We start from the raw sequence: 16,003 nt of genomic DNA, 5'->3' as shown, positions 1-16,003 counted from the left end.
ATGTGGTTTGTCCTCAGATAGCCACTGTTTATTTATTATGCTTAAGAGGTATAGATTTCATCAGGTTCTTTTCAACAGTTTTGCAGATAAAGTACAAAGCAGAAAAACAGTTGCAGAAAGATCCATAGAAGCAAATACAACCAAGACAAACAAAACAGACAGGAATGAGGCAGAGCAAAGATAACTCCAATGCACTAGGAAAAACTTGGGTGAAAAAGACAGGCTAGAATAAACCTGGATCCATGCCACCATGTGGCTTTAGTTTTTTGATAAACCATGATGAACTGCAACCCCCCCGCCCAACATTTCTAAAATATTATTCCAAAGAAACAGCATTTACGCCAAACATGGCAGCTCTGCCCCTCCTTTGAGGTACATGGTGGGATATTACAGGGATCAGGAGATCTGCATGAGTGTCACAATCCAACTTTCCTTCTCAATGCAAACTTGTATCTAGAAGAGGGGGGCACATGCTGATTTCTGTCTGTCTGTAATGGCCCAGTATGCTCCTTGTATTGGTGCACCTGTACCTACATACCAGGAAGGGTTGAGAAAACAAAGCTCCATTGAACTTTAGTAAACTTCCAACATGTTGACATCCCACCTGTCAAAGATGGGATCATGCCATACCAACTCTTCTTCTTCTTCTTCTTCTTCTTCTTCTTCTTCTTCTTCTTCTTCTTCTTCTTCTTCTTCTTCTTCTTCTTCTTCTTATTATTATTATTATTATTATTATTATTATTATTATTATTATTATTATTTAAAGTCATTAATGCTGTGCATGCTCGGAGGTTATATGTTATTTGGGTTGGCAATTAACTTTTCCAAAGTCCAACTACAGAATGGATTCCTTTACCAAAACACTTATATTTTTTGTTTGTGGCTGTGAATAAATTAAATGCTGGCCTCAATCAAAGGCCAGGTGATGCTTTCATAACAAATCGTTAAGTGCAGCATTCATATATAATTCCCCCCCCCATTCCCTCTTAACCACATCAAGCACATTCCTCTCATTTTTTCTTAGGAGGTTACAATAATTTCAATCATGGATTGGAGAGAGAGAGAGAGAGAGAGAGAGAGAGAGAGAGAGAGAGAGAGAGAGAGAACTTGGCATTTATCAACACATTTAGAAAATCTTCACCTGGAATCTTTTTGTTCTCCTTAATGAAAAACACCTGAATTCAGAGGACATTAACTGACATAAAAAACAGTTAAGTGCATAATAGCAAACATCACCTTTTGAAATGCAATTTGTGTCATGGTGTTAAAGATTTGAACACTCTAGCTTAATGGTTTTCAAACTTCCGCCCTTCATGGAACCCTTTCCTCACCTACCTGTCAATCAACAAACCCATCAGACTGGAGCCCTGGATGCTAAGAGGGATTCTGGGGAAGGTCTGACCATGTGTGCTCAGTTATTTGAGTCGCTGCCCAGTCTTGTTGCAGTTCACCAATCATTCTCTGTGGATTGAGAATTACCAGCTCAAATACATTTAATGTTCCTTTGTGGTCGCAGATTACAGGGGGAGATGGCTAACTGTTCGTCTTTCAGGAGGTTATTGTCAATTCTTACTGATCATCTCACCAAGGAATCCTGGCTGAACCTGGAAAAAACACCAGTGTTTCCTGGAACCATTTGAAAACTAGGGCTCAAATTATGCAGCAGAAAGTTCTTTATGCTAAATACAAACTGTTGATGAATGGGCATGGGCTGCTTTGCCAAAGTTACAGTTACAGAATTATAGGAGTTGAAAGAAGTGGTTAATACAGGATCCATATTTCCAAAGTCGGCTTGGTGGATGCCAGGAAAAATAACCAGGTTCCATTCATGGCAGGACAGGCATCACAACATCTGTTAAACAGGTGTAGCCAGGGATTGTATATTCCAGGTTTGTCAACATGCTCCTTTGATACAAATAGTGTTGAGGTGAATCATTCCATTTGAGATATATGAAGCCTTGTATAGATAGCAGCTCTGCAAGTTTCTGGTAGTAGTGTCAGAAACAACACAGGGATAGTGATAGGGCAGGAAATCTCATTCCTCCAAGGCGCTGTTTGTCTCCACCTAACATTCTGATTGATAAGAATAAGGAAGGCTATCTTTTTGTGTTCAGTTTTCCTTTCGGATTACTGAAATTTGTACTATGATACACACTAGAACGCATCATGGAAGCTTGTACAAAGTTGCAGACTTTAGTTTACCAGCTAAATCGGTATGCTTTACTGACCAAATGTACCTTCTTCCAATGGATTTATAGTGTACTTGTGAGATGACTATCAAGTTCATATTTGAACCTCACAATGGCAAACAGGGAAATAAAGCTGGCCATTCCCCAGGCAGGGCCTGGAATTCTTTACAATTGATCTTCAGACTCTGGTGGCTGGTCTCAGTGGTCTCACATCCCTGCTGAGCTCCCTAACCTCCGCAAACTCCACCACTTCCAGGTTCTGCCCCAAGTCTCCAGGCATTTACCAACCCAGACTGGCAACTCAACAGGAAAGAGAAGATGAGGTTGTCAAGAACTCAAGTCTGGGTCTCCCTGAGTCACTGTGCTTTGGCAAATTATTATTATTATTATTATTATTATTATTATTATTATTATTATTATTATTATTATTATTATTATTATTATTGATATTGATGATATTGATATTGATATTGATATTGATATTGATATTGATATTGATATTGATATTGATATTGATATTGATATTGATATTGATATTGATATTGATATTAATATTATTAGATTTATATCCCACCACTCCCTTGCGGGGATGTGCAGTGCTCAGGCCCATGCACACAAGAAAAGAGATCTTTGTAAAATGCAAAAAGTTTCATTAAATACTTTTAAAAAGAAGCTTTCATGAGGCAACACAAATTTAGAGTCCAGTGGCACCTTTAAAACCAACACATTTTTAAATTCAAGGTACGAGCTTTTGTGTGCATGTACACCTCCTCAGATATCTTCTGAAATCTAATAGCAAGAAAACAACAAAAGCTAATTGTGATGGACAGCACTTTAAAGGAAAGTGTCAAAATAATGGAATATCAGCAAACCAGATGTCAGGTAGTTATGTGGCTCCCTTCCATGGCTTCCCCACTTGTTTCACCAAAGTCTCATAAGCTCAGGAAACACTTCACAGTCCCCCACAGGAAAGAGTTCTAGGTCTGCTCCCAAGGGTACGAAGAAACGGGTACTGGTAATTGGGGATTTCCTGCTGAGAGGTGTAGAGGCCGAAGTGTGTAGACCAGACTCGTTGTCTTGAAAGGTTTGCTGCTTACCTGGTGCATGCATCAAGGATGTCACAGAACGGCTGGACAGGCTCATCAAGCCTACAGATCATTACCCGTTCTTCTCATCCATGTAGGAACAAATAATTCTGCCCAGCAGAACATGGAAAATATTTAAAAAGACTTTGTGGATCTGGGGAAGAAGGTAAAGGACCTGGGAACACAAGTTGTGTTTTCATCAGTCCTTCCTGTAAGTGGCCGAGGCATAGGAAGAGAGAGAAAAATTATGCAAGTAAATGACTGGCTACGTCAATGGTGTCGACAGGAACAATTTGGATTTCTGGATCATGGTCAACGATGTCAATATGAGGGGCTATTATCAGGAGACGGTGTGCACCTCACAAGGGATGGAAGAAGTATTTTTGGAAGAACCCTTGCACACCTGGTGAAGAGGGCTTGAAACTAGACACAAAGGGGAAGCGAGAAGTAAATTCAGAACTTGGTGTGATAGCAAGATCTGAACATGAGAAGATCTCAAATCTACAGGGAATGTTACATAAGCAAGGAATTACTAGCTTACAAGGAAGTTCAAAACCAAAACCATGAGGCACACAAAGGATGGACTACGATGTCTCCACACCAGTGCACAGAGTATGGGAAAAGCAGGAGGAACTAGTAGTCATAATAGAGGAAGGGGACTAGGACCTAATGGGAATCACAGAAACTTGGTGGGATAATACTCACAATTGGAATACTAAAATTGAGGGGTACAATCTATTCAGAAGGGACAGACAAGAAAAGAAGGGGGGAGGTGTAACAATATATGTTAGGAATCTTTATACTTGTGAAGAAATACAGGTACCCGAGCATGAAAGTTCAGTTGAGTGTATTTGGGTAAATATAAAAGGAGTAGGAAATGAGACTGGCATTATTATTAAATGAGACTAGCGATCCCCAACCTGTGGGCTGCGGACCACATGTGGTCCGTCGACTAATTGGAGGTGGGCCACGAAGGACACCTTCTCCCCCCCCGACCCTTTACAACACACTTTGAGTGCCATTGTCTCCCATCACTCCCAGATGGGACTATCTCATTGCAGAGAAACAAGCTCAGGGTTCCCATTGATTTGTCATTGACATGAGTTAAAATTTCCATGAAAATAAAATGTTTCTAATGTTCATTGTTGTGGCGTGTCTGTATCTTATTTTGAAGGGATGTTTAAACATTACCGTAGCGATCAGAGAGCGTTAGGGCAGTGGTTGAGAGTAGAGGAGTAAACTACACCCCCCCACACCGGTCCTCAGTAAAATTGTCAATCGTTGAGTGGTCCCCGGTGATAAAAAGGTTGGGAACCACTGCTATAGACCACCAAGCCAGTCAGAGGACTTGAATGAGATACTGCTAGACCAAATTACACAATTTTCAAAAAAGGGGGAAGCAGTGGTCATGGGTGATTTCAATTACCCAGATATCTGTTGGAAGACCAACTCTGCTAAAAATGCAAACTCCATTAAATTCTTAACTTGTCTTGCCGACAGCTTCATTTCCCAGAAAGTAGAGAGGGGAACCAGGGGCTGTGCTATTCTAGACTTGATTCTCATCAATAGGGAAGAACTGGTATATGAGGTGGAAGTAGTGGGCACACTTGGTAGCAGTGACCATGTGCTCTTGGAATTTTCAGTCGTGGGAAAGAGAAACCTTTATGTAGTCGTACCTATAGACTGGACTTCAGGAAAGGTGATTTTCACATACTTAAAGTTATGTTGCATAGAGTCCCATTGTCAGAAAGACTTAAAGAGATGGGAGTTGAAGAGGCGTGGGAGTTTCTTAAAAGTGAAATACTGAAGGCTCAGTCACAAACAATTCCCTTGAGAAGAAAAGGTGGAAGGAGCCTAAGGAAGCCAAGTTGGCTCCATAAACAGTTGTCAAAAGATTTGAGGAATAAAAAAGAGTCATTTAGGAAATGGAAGGAAGGCCTTATTACCAAGGATGATAACCAATAATTGTAGGGGGAGTGTTAGAAAAGCTAAAGCTCAATATGAGCTTAGGCTAGCAATAAATGCTAAATATAACAAAAAAGGCTTCTTTAGTTATATTTCAAGCAAGAAAAAGAATAGGGACACTATAGCACCACTGTGAGGACAAGAAAGTGAAATTATAACAATTGATGAAGAGAGGGCTGAACTGCTTAAATCCTATTTACCCTCGGTCTTCTCTTGTGAGGGAAATAGTGATCAATGTGGCAAAAACGTAACACAACATGGGGGACGAGAATGGTGGCCTAGGATAACTGCTGGAACAGTCCACAAACACCTAGTTTCTTTAAATGAAGCAAAGTCTTCTGGGCCAGATGAACGGCACCCAAGGGTACTAAAAGAACTTGCAGATATCATCTCTGAACCTCTGTCCATTATTTTTGACACTTCTAGGAGAACAGGTGAGGTGCCAGATGATTGGAGGCGGGCAAATGTTGTCCCCATCTTCAATAAGGGAAAATGGAGGATCCGGGTAGTTGTCGACCTGTCAGCTTGACATCTGTAGCTGGCAAAATTTTGGAACAAATAATCAAAAACTTGGTCCTTGAGCAGCTGGAACTGAGAGCTGTGATTTCTAAGACTCAGCATTGGTTTCGCAAGAACAAGTCATGTCAGACCAACCTTATCTCTTTTTTTGAGAAAGTGACTATCTTGCTGGATCAGGGGAATTCCATGAACATAGTTTATCTGGATTTCAGTAAAGCTTTTGATAAAGTTCCACATTATATTCTTGTTCACAAGTTGGTAAAATATGGTATGGATCCTAATTATGTCAGGTGGATCAATAACTGGTTGACAAATCGTAACCAGAGGGTACTTGTTAAAGGTTCAGCATCTTCTTAGAAAAGAGTGACAAGTGGAGTACCCCGTGGATTTGTCCTGGGGCCTCTGTTGTTCAACATATTTATAAATGATTTAGATGACGGATTAGAGGGGATACTTATTAAATTTGCCAATGATACTAAACTGGGAGGGGTAAACACAACTGAAGACAGCAACAGAATACAGGATGACCTTGATAGGCTCAAGAAGTGGACTAAACTGAATAAAATGAAGTTCAATAGGGACAAATGTAAAGTTCTGCATTTAGGTAGGAAAACCCAAATACACCAATATAAGATGGGGGAGACTTGTCTTGGCACCCTCCAAATCTGCTGCTGGAAATGGTGGAAAAGAGCAATGCACCTTATATGAGACTCACTTCCGCCTGTCAATCAATTCAGGCAACCAATCCCCTTCTTCCATATTTTGACACAGTTTAAAGGTCCTGCGATGCCTGCTAATCTTTTTTTAAATTAATACTTCTATGTTACAATGCTTATGCATGGAATCATAGATGCAAAGTGCTTTTTTAAACACCACCCCTTATGGGATCATGAGTCCTTTGATATATTAAAAATTCATATCATTCCTTATTTCAGGGGGTGGGGAGAAAACTTTCGAGAGGCACGCTTTGTGTTGCAACTTGTGTTACAATCCTGTAATCCTGATTCTCTAACTTTATGTATTGTGTATATTGACTGATTGAATACGGCAGCCTTTCTCAGCTTTTTTTTCCCCATTGAGAAACCCCTGAAACATTCTTCAGCCCCAGGCTTCAAGAAACCCCAGAAACTGTGTCATTGTGCAGAATATGGTTGGGAAGTATAACTGTGTACACACCCACCTGGGGCCCTGACCCTTCCTACCTACTCTAGGCCAATCATTGGTCATTTTGGGGGGGAGGGCAGGTTGACATGACCATATATGGTCATTGTTATTTGTTGTTGTTATGTGCGAAGTCGTGTCCGACCCATCGCGACCCCATGGACAATGATCCTCCAGGCCTTCCTGTCCTCTACCATTCCCCGGAATCCATTTAAGTTTGCACCTACTGCTTCAGTGACTCCATCCAGCCATCTCATTCTCTGTCGTCCCCTTCTTCTTTTGCCCTCGATCGCTCCCAGCATTAGGCTCTTCTCCAGGGAGTCCTTCCTTCTCATGAGGTGGCCAAAGTATTTGAGTTTCATCTTCAGGATCTGGCCTTCTAAGGAGCAGTCAGGGCTGATCTCCTCTAGGACTGACCGGTTTGTTCGCCTTGCAGTCCAAGGGACTCGCAAGAGTCTTCTCCAGCACCAGAGTTCAAAAGCCTCAATTCTTTGACGCTCGGCCTTCCTTATGGTCCAACTTTCGCAGCCATACATTGCAACTGGGAAGACCATAGCCTTGACTAAACGCACTTTTGTTGGCAGGGTGATGTCTCTGCTTTTTAGGATGCTGTCTAGATTTGCCATAGCTTTCCTCCCCAGGAGCAAGCGTCTTTTAATTTCTTTGCTGCAGTCCCCATCTGCAGTGATCTTAGAGCCCAGGAAAATAAAATCTGTCACTATCTCCATTTCTTCCCCATCTATATGCCAGGAATTGAGAGGGCCGGATGCCATGATCTTTGTTTTCTTGATGTTGAGTTTCAAGCCAACCTTTGCACTCTCCTCCTTCACCCGCATCAACAGGCTCTTTAGTTCCTCTTCACTTTCTGCCATTAGAGTGGTATCATCTGCATATCTGAGGTTGTTGATATTTCTCCCTGCAATCTTGATCCCAATTTGTGACTCCTCTAATCCCGCATTTCTCATGATGTGCTCTGCATACAAGTTAAATAGGCAAGGCGACAGTATACAGCCTTGCCGAACTCCTTTCTCAATTTTGAACCAGTCAGTGATTCCATGTTCAGTTCTCACTGTTGTTTCTTGACCTGCATATAAATTTCTCAAGAGACAAATAAGATGCTCTGGTATTCCCATCTCTTTAAGAACTTGCCACAATTTGTTGTGCTCCACACAATCAAAGGCTTTAGCATAGTCAATGAAGCAGAAGTAGACGTTCTTCTGGTACTCCCTAGCTTTCTCCATGATCCAGCGTATGTTGGCAATTTGATCTCTAGTTCCTCTGCCTCTTCGAAATCCTGCCTGTACTTCTGGAAGTTCTCGGTCCACATATTGCTGGAGCCTAGCTTGTAGGATTTTGAGCATAACTTTGCTAGCATGAGAATATATGGTCATATCACCCAATAATTGTTTAACCATTAAAAAAAAATATTTTAAAAATTAATTAACTCCACCCATTTGGGAAACCCTTCCAGGGCTGTCAAGAAACCCCAGGGTTTCACAAAACTATAACACATTGTCTATATTCTATAACACATTGTCCCTAGCTAGCCCCCCCCCCCTGAACACAACCCAAGAAAGCAAAAACACTGACATACAAAAAAATGCCTGAGTGAATAGGAACATGTCTTTTTACCACATCATGTGCACCTTGACCGATAATGCATGGGCCTGGAATGGTGGGCTGGCCCCTGCATGCTAGCAGGGCTAATCCCCACATGTGTGTGTGATGCTGGCACTGTCCAGGCCCCCTCCCAGCCCTGACCTGTGTTCCTTTCCTTGCCCTGGTGGCCATCAGAGGCCAGGCCCGTGCATAAAGGAAGAGACAAGGCCTGGCTCCCCCCCCCCCACTATGCCTGCAGGGACATGAAATACCCAGTTTTGCTTTGCAGTGCTGCAGAGCTGAATGGGGTGTTTTCACCTCACCCTGATGGTGCGAGAGTGGCATGCTGCTCTCCTACCATCATATGGTGGGACCACTATGCCCCATGCCCCCCTTGCTGCCACTGCTGCTGTGAGGTTCAGCAGAACACACCTGCCCCGGAGTTGTGTGTGTGCACACATTTCCAGGGAGGACTGTGGGCTCCGAGGGATATCATCCCCCATGCATACATGGAAAGTGGCGGGGCATGTTGCCCCACTGTTAGGAATTGTTGGCAGTCCTCGTACCTCACGGGGTATCTGTTATGGGGAAAGAAAGGGTAGATGATTGTAAGATGCTTTGAGGCTCTTTTGGGCAGTAAAACGTACAGTACAAAAACAGCTTTTCTTCTTCCCTCCTGAGGGATATAGAGAACTGGGATTTCTGGGTGGGGGATAATTTGTTTTTACATCTAGTGAACTACTAAGATTTCTTTGCACAAACCATAGCTTATTGTAAAGTCTGATTACAGCCTCAATGACATTTGGTATAAGGCCTGTTCTAAGATGTTCAAGAATATTTTCCAGAGTAGCCTTCAAGGGAAGAAGGGGACATTTATTTTTCCTACATCTCTTGAGACTTGTGTTTGAGTTCATGAGGGAATCATTTCCAGAAGAAATAGGCATGCATACAAATGGTAGGGTGTGTCGTCCAATTGGATTCACATTTTCTCGGCTGCCTCCCTTTAAAAGTCAACATTGTTTAGAGTACTAGTTTGCTTTCTTTCTTTCAACACCACCAATTTTTAGGTTGTAATTTCTTTATATCTCCCCTGTTTGGGATAATGGGACAAAATTTCCCTCCAGCTTCATTTAGAGAGGATGGCAGCGGGTGGCCTCACAGGGTAAGGATTCCCAGAGCCCTGCCTTTCTCCAGGGTAGGGGTAGTCAAACTGCGGCTCTCCAGATGCCCATGGACTACAGTTTCCATGAGCCCCTGCCAGCGAACGCTAATAGGAATTGTAGTCCCATGGACATCTGGAGGGCTGCAATTTGACTACCCCTGCTCCAGGGTATTCATTACATCAGTGATCCCCAAAACCCGATCCGGGACTGGTACCAGTCCGTGGATCATTTGGTACTGGGCCGTGGCTCCTCCTCCTCCTCCCTGGCTGCTGCCTCAGGGGCTGCCCTGCCACTCTGCCGCTGGCTCACCTTTGGTGCTCTCCAGCGGCCGCCATGGCTGGGGCTTCCCCTTGTTGTGGCACTGTGCAGCTGCTGCTGGCAGCACCTCCCAACGGGCGGCGTGAAGTCAGGGGTACCGGTGGGAAAGCAAGTGGAGCAGGGGCTCAGGCAGCGGTGACATCCCTCAGAAAAGACTACCCCCGGTCCTCAGTAAAATCGTCAAGCGTTAACCGGTCCCCGGTGATAAAAAGGTTGGGGACCACTGCATTACATCACAGACTGGCTATGGGAAGCAAGATTTTTTTTTAAATTATAGACTGGAAACTTTTCTTTTTACATTTCATATTTATAGAAGAAAAATCTGGTATTTGTTCCTATGCTGCAGTATGTTTTCTGTTGCCTGAACCTATGCACTGGAGGCCTAATGAAGGGAGGAAGGAGAGGCTTGTCACACTGCTGTTCTGTTGAGATGTCCAGTTTCTCAACTGCCTTGCATTTTCTGGACATGAGAGCAGTAATTGTTTAGTAACTTCTCAACTTTTTTCTTTTTGTTTTGATACAGGAAGTTTGGTTTTATTTTTTATTTTTAACAAGAAGGCCATCCAATAGGTCCAGTTCATTCTTAGGGCATTTGGTTGCTTGATACAACCATGAGTTGCTTTTGGATAATACTTGAAGATAAAATTCAGTCAATTTATTATTAACCATCTCTTCTCTTGGCCTCTTTCCTGAAAGTGGATTCAAAGGGCTGGAGCAATCTCAATTAATGAATGGAAATACTCACCCTGTAAGGAAATAATCCAGTTGAAATGAATGAGTTCTGTATGTAGAATTCCTGAAAAGCCCATATCCTGACTACCTAATCCAGTTTGCACAAGCTTTCCTTAATAGAAGGAACATATTTGCTAAATCAATTATATGCTGTGGTTTTTACCAGTTTATTATTATAGTCTAACATGGCCTCAGTTGAAAGAGTTAACCCATTTTGGGAAATAACTTCAAAGCTTTTCTTGTCTACATGGAAAAAATTGTTAATCCTCTCCTTTGTTTTTATTGAGTCTATTTCCTGGCTATATCATGTTGTATAGGGAAAAAAAATGAGCTGCTCTGCTTGAGTTTTAAATATAATTCTATTTTTATTTTTTTAAATGTTTCTATCCTGCCTTTCAGCCATGGCTTTCCAGGCAGCCTACAACATATTTCACAATACATTACAAAAACATAAATGAATTTTAAAAATCCCAACTGGTCAATTCAGCATTGGCAACAGATGGCAAACTGTTGCAGCTATATTCCTAAACCTTTCTAACATGGAAACATACACATTATTTATTTTCCAGGAGCCTCAATTAACAACAAAGAACATTGGTCATGGCATCCTATGCAGGTCTACATAGAATCCTATTCAAGCATATTTAATGGGGCTTACTCCCAGGAAAGCATTCTTAGGGTTGCACTATTAGCTGACCAAGCGCATAGCAAGTGTTCTAATCTTTCAAGTTTCATTATACCCAATAGAGTCATAGTATTGCTTTTTCATCTTGATTCCAGTGGCAGACAAATGAGTTCCCTTCTGCCTTTCTGTGTATTTTTCCTTGCTTGGTTAATGAACCATTAGGCACATGCACATTAAAACACAAAGCAATATGGTAATCATCAAGGAGGATACATGAAACATACTTGTTCAACCTGCAGTAGTAGAGTCTCTTATCTGTGTTTGAAGAATGATGGTTTGGCCAAGATACTTTATATTCTGCTTAGGTCCAGCGTGCATGTGAAGCATACTATAGTGGAAAATCAAGTTCTGTGTTGTCCAAATCTTCTCCTTAAGTCTCCTTAAAACATTGCTTCTCACTCCCATTGATTACAGGGGGTTGGATCCTGCAGCTGCAAGAGCAGGAAGGATCTGGGGCAACAGGATCTTTCCTAGAAGCCACTGTATTTTTCCAAAATCATATGCAGATGTCTAGGGAACTTTGTGGACCAAGTACAATACAGCATTGGAGGTTACTGGGAGGACTGAGGAAAATAGCCTTACTCCCCATTTTGCTCATGCAACGGTAGGATCTGGTCCAATGACGATATGCTGCTCCTGCAAATCACGGTGTAACTGATTAAGTGCAGCCTTTGCTGCCCTGAACTCAGCACATAAGAATCTCATGATTCCAGCAGATGTTTTAGCTCTTTTGCCAAATACAGAGTTTATGGACCAGTAATGTGAAAGTCCAGAAAGCTGCCATGCAGCACGTCACCTGGGGAGCTTCTCTTACTTCATAAAATCACTTCATAAATACACATTGCTGTTACATTCTGTGTTTAAAGTCCCCTTCTCCCAATCACCTAAAATGTATAATTTTGTAAGACAAATGTGTTATAATTTGTAAGCTTTGAGAGACTTCAAGTGTTATCAAAACAGGTTTCTTTAATGTACCTTTGTATTTGAAAACCAGTGCTCTTTTATTGTGTTTCTGAGGAACTGAATAAAGATTGTGGGTAGATTCTTTCACTTTGAGCTTATCTTACAAAGTATTAATACAGAGCAAGGCTATTATTCTTATGTTGATTTTGTCCAGTTCCAAGAAACAATACCTCTGGCCTGGTGGAACACTCTTCCAAATGAGATCAGGGCCCTGGGGGACTTGAAACGGTTCTGCAGGGCCTGCAAGACAGAGTAGTTCTGCTGGGCCCACGGTCCACCAAAGATGAATCCCTGGAAATTACTGAGCAGGTTGTGGAGTTTTTATCTACAGTTTTGTTGCTTAGGTCTAAAATATAAAGGTTTTTAGATTGTTGTTGTTATTAGGCCTATACCTTAAGCTGACCAGGCGTTCCGAATCTAGTGGGACACGCCTGCTTTTCTGGGAAAAGCCCCGGGTCCCGCCTGACTCTTCAAAAGTCCCGCGGCTTCCCCGTCCTCCCTTCTCACCGCCACCACCGCCCCCGCCCCCGCCCGAGTCGGAGGGAGGGAGGGCTGCCGCCGCCACCCTCACCCCCACCCCTGCCCCAGTTGGAGGGAGGGAGGGAGGGAGGGAGGGGCTCAGCCCCTGCCCCCAGTGTCCCACTTTACCTCCGGCAAAACCTTGTCACCTTACTATACCTATAACATTGTACCTGCTTCAGATGTAAAACTTTCTATCATGAAGGTTACCTACTGTAAGTTTCATTGTTCTTTTAATGCCATTAAAGGTATAGTGACTGACATAAGCAAGTACATCCAGCTATGCCGAGCTACCCTCCATACACTCTGCTTTAGCACTTTATCTCCTCTTCCATCCATTGCAGTACACGCCTATCCCTGAGAAACAGTGTCACAGGAAGTGGTTTTAATTAATTAATTTAAATTGAAATGTATGTGGTTGTGTTTTACCTATTGTACTTTGTTATGATGTGGACTACCCTGAGCCTTTGGGAAAGGGTTTTTTTTAAAAAAATAAAAATTAAATAAATAAATATGCTGGTGTTGAGATTCATCCCTAACAAGGGCTTCCTGTTTGAAGTTTGCCTTATTTATTAATATTTGAGTGCCTGAAATGAATACAATTTGAGATTATAGAGCTTGTTTGCATTTTGCTGAGACAGGCCATTAAAGAACCGATCCAAGGACACGGCCCCTGCACCCACTGTGGTGGCTAGGACAAGATTCAGGCAGCCTGGTCCATACTGCAGTTGGGGAGAAAGGAGATGTGATGCGACACTGGAGAGCAATGACCCATAGAGACTCTGAGGCAGCAGGAAGAAGCTGTGTGTGACAAGAGACTGCCAAGCAGAACCCAACCAGGTCAGTATGGCAGCCAGGAGGGCTGAGGCAAGGCACTTGGATGAGGGAATAGAATGAACTTGGGCGAGTGATGGCAGCCACGGACCAGCATCAGGGGTGGCCAGCTTAAGTTTGGGAAATATCTGAAGACTTTGGGGGTTTGCCCGGAGGAGGGCAGGGTTTGGGAAGTGACTTTAATGGGGTATAATGCCATAAGGTCTGCTTTCCAAAGCAGGTATTTTCTCCAGGTGAAATGATCTATGTCACCTGGTGATCAGTTATAATAGCAGGAGATCTTCGGCCACTAGCTGTCAAGACCTGCACAATGCTGGCAAGTTCATCACCATGCCCACCTCCTAGCTGGGCGTGCTAGGAGGAGGCATGGAAGAAGAAGCAGGCATCAAGGCCATCTTAAGCCTGGGCAGGCCTGAAGCACAGGCACAAGCCCTTGGAGAATCTCAGGAAGGTGGGGGAAAGGGGGAGGAAGCCCAAGGGGGTACCCTGGGCCTTATGAAACTCCACCTCTGAAATAGGGAAAGTGGAGCAACCCAGGGAGGCCCCTCCCCCAGGAGACCCTTTAAAGGTATGCCAACAAAAAGCCAAGATGGAAGGGCCAGGTCACTCTCACTGCTGCAAGGGAGAGCCTTAAGACATGGCAGAGAGAGCGAGTTGGCCCACAATAAATCTTGCTCCTCCTGGCACAACTGAGACTGTTCCAGGGCACTTCCATGTGAAGGGAGAACCCTGGAGGGTTCCAGCAACCTGGGCCCATTCCGCGCACTCACTTGATAATGCACTTTCAATGTGCTTTTGCAGCTGGATCTACTTTGAAAGTGCTTTGAAAGCACATTATCTAGCATGTGCAGAATGAGCCCTGGATCCCACTCCTCTAGGAATGGGCCCTAGAGGAGACAAAAAACAAAAACAAAAAAACACAAAAAAACCCTTTCCCTACATCACTGTGCAACTTGTATAAGGACAAGGCTGAATGAAATTGGGGGGCTTTACGCACCGGGATCTTTGTTGCAAATTGGTCACTGAATAAAAAATCGCCATTTAAAATAGTGGAATTCGTCGTTATGCATACCTGCCTTTGTAGTGGAATCAGTTGCGTTTTGTAGCGTTTCCCACAGCTTCTGGTCTTGGCAGAAATCGCTAGAAAGGAAGCGCTATTGCCGAGCTCGTCCCGCCCCTGGCCGTCAAGCAGCCAATGGGCAGCCGTTAGCATGCTCCCAAACAGCCCCTTTCCCTTTAAGAAAGGTTTTTTTTTAAAAAAAACACACCCATTGTAACGAATCTGTGTAGATTCGTTGCAACGGAGAGACCCATCCAGCTGCCTAATGTGTTTGAGCTGTCGTTTGATCGTATGATCGTGGCCACGCTGCCTCGAGTGAAAAGAAAAAAATCCCCCCTCCCCCCCCTCTCACGGGCCCGATTTTCGGCTGAATGACTGTGTTAAATGTGTGTGCTTAGTGACTGAAGGGGAGGGACTGAAGCCGGGGAAGCCTCTGTTTGAGCTGTCATTTGATCGTGGCCACGCTGCCTCGGAGTGGAAAAAAAAAAATCCCCCCCTCCCCCCCCTCTCACAGGCCGATTTTCGGCTGAATGACTGTGTTAAATGTGTGTGCTTAGTGACTGAAGGGGAGGGACTGAAGCCAGGGAAGCCTCTAAACTGAAAGAGGCTCGCTGGTGCGTTTATCCCCGCTCGCTCGGAGAAAAAAAAATGGCGATCGCTTCACCGGAAGTTTGGAGGACAGGCTCAGGAGGAGGGACTTTGAAAAAACAGCAACAATGTTAACGCACAGGTCTTTATCGCTAGTGTTACAGATTGTTTGCAAGAGTGTAGCGCTTTCCGGAGGGTGAATCCACTTGTTGGGATTCCCCTGAAAGCGCTACAACGAAGCGCTTTTTGCTGATCGGTTTCAGGAGTGTTGCAGATTGTCTACGACGTCGTGCGTTAAGGCAAATCAATAGCGTTTCCAATTAGCAACCATTGTGCGATTTTGAAGCCGTGCAAAAAGCCCCTGATTAATCCATGAGAAACCTAGATTCCTTTTAGGATATTTGACCACTTTTGCATGCACTAGTTCCAAATTCAGTCTTTGTCATTCCCATCCTTGAAAGTGTTGGGAAAGTCCAAGGTGAAGAGTTGTTGCCACAGCCAGCACTGTGGTAGGTGGGGAAAAGGTCTGTTGGCATAAATGCTGTTTCGCATATCAGCAGCGAGCCAGCTAGGACATTCTCAGCTCCACTCCCTTTTCCCCTCAGGAATGCCCTTTTCCCCTC

Source organism: Paroedura picta, chromosome 1 (assembly GCF_049243985.1).
Source record: "Paroedura picta isolate Pp20150507F chromosome 1, Ppicta_v3.0, whole genome shotgun sequence".
NCBI lineage: Eukaryota > Metazoa > Chordata > Lepidosauria > Squamata > Gekkonidae > Paroedura > Paroedura picta.
This window is presented reverse-complemented; position numbering follows the sequence as displayed.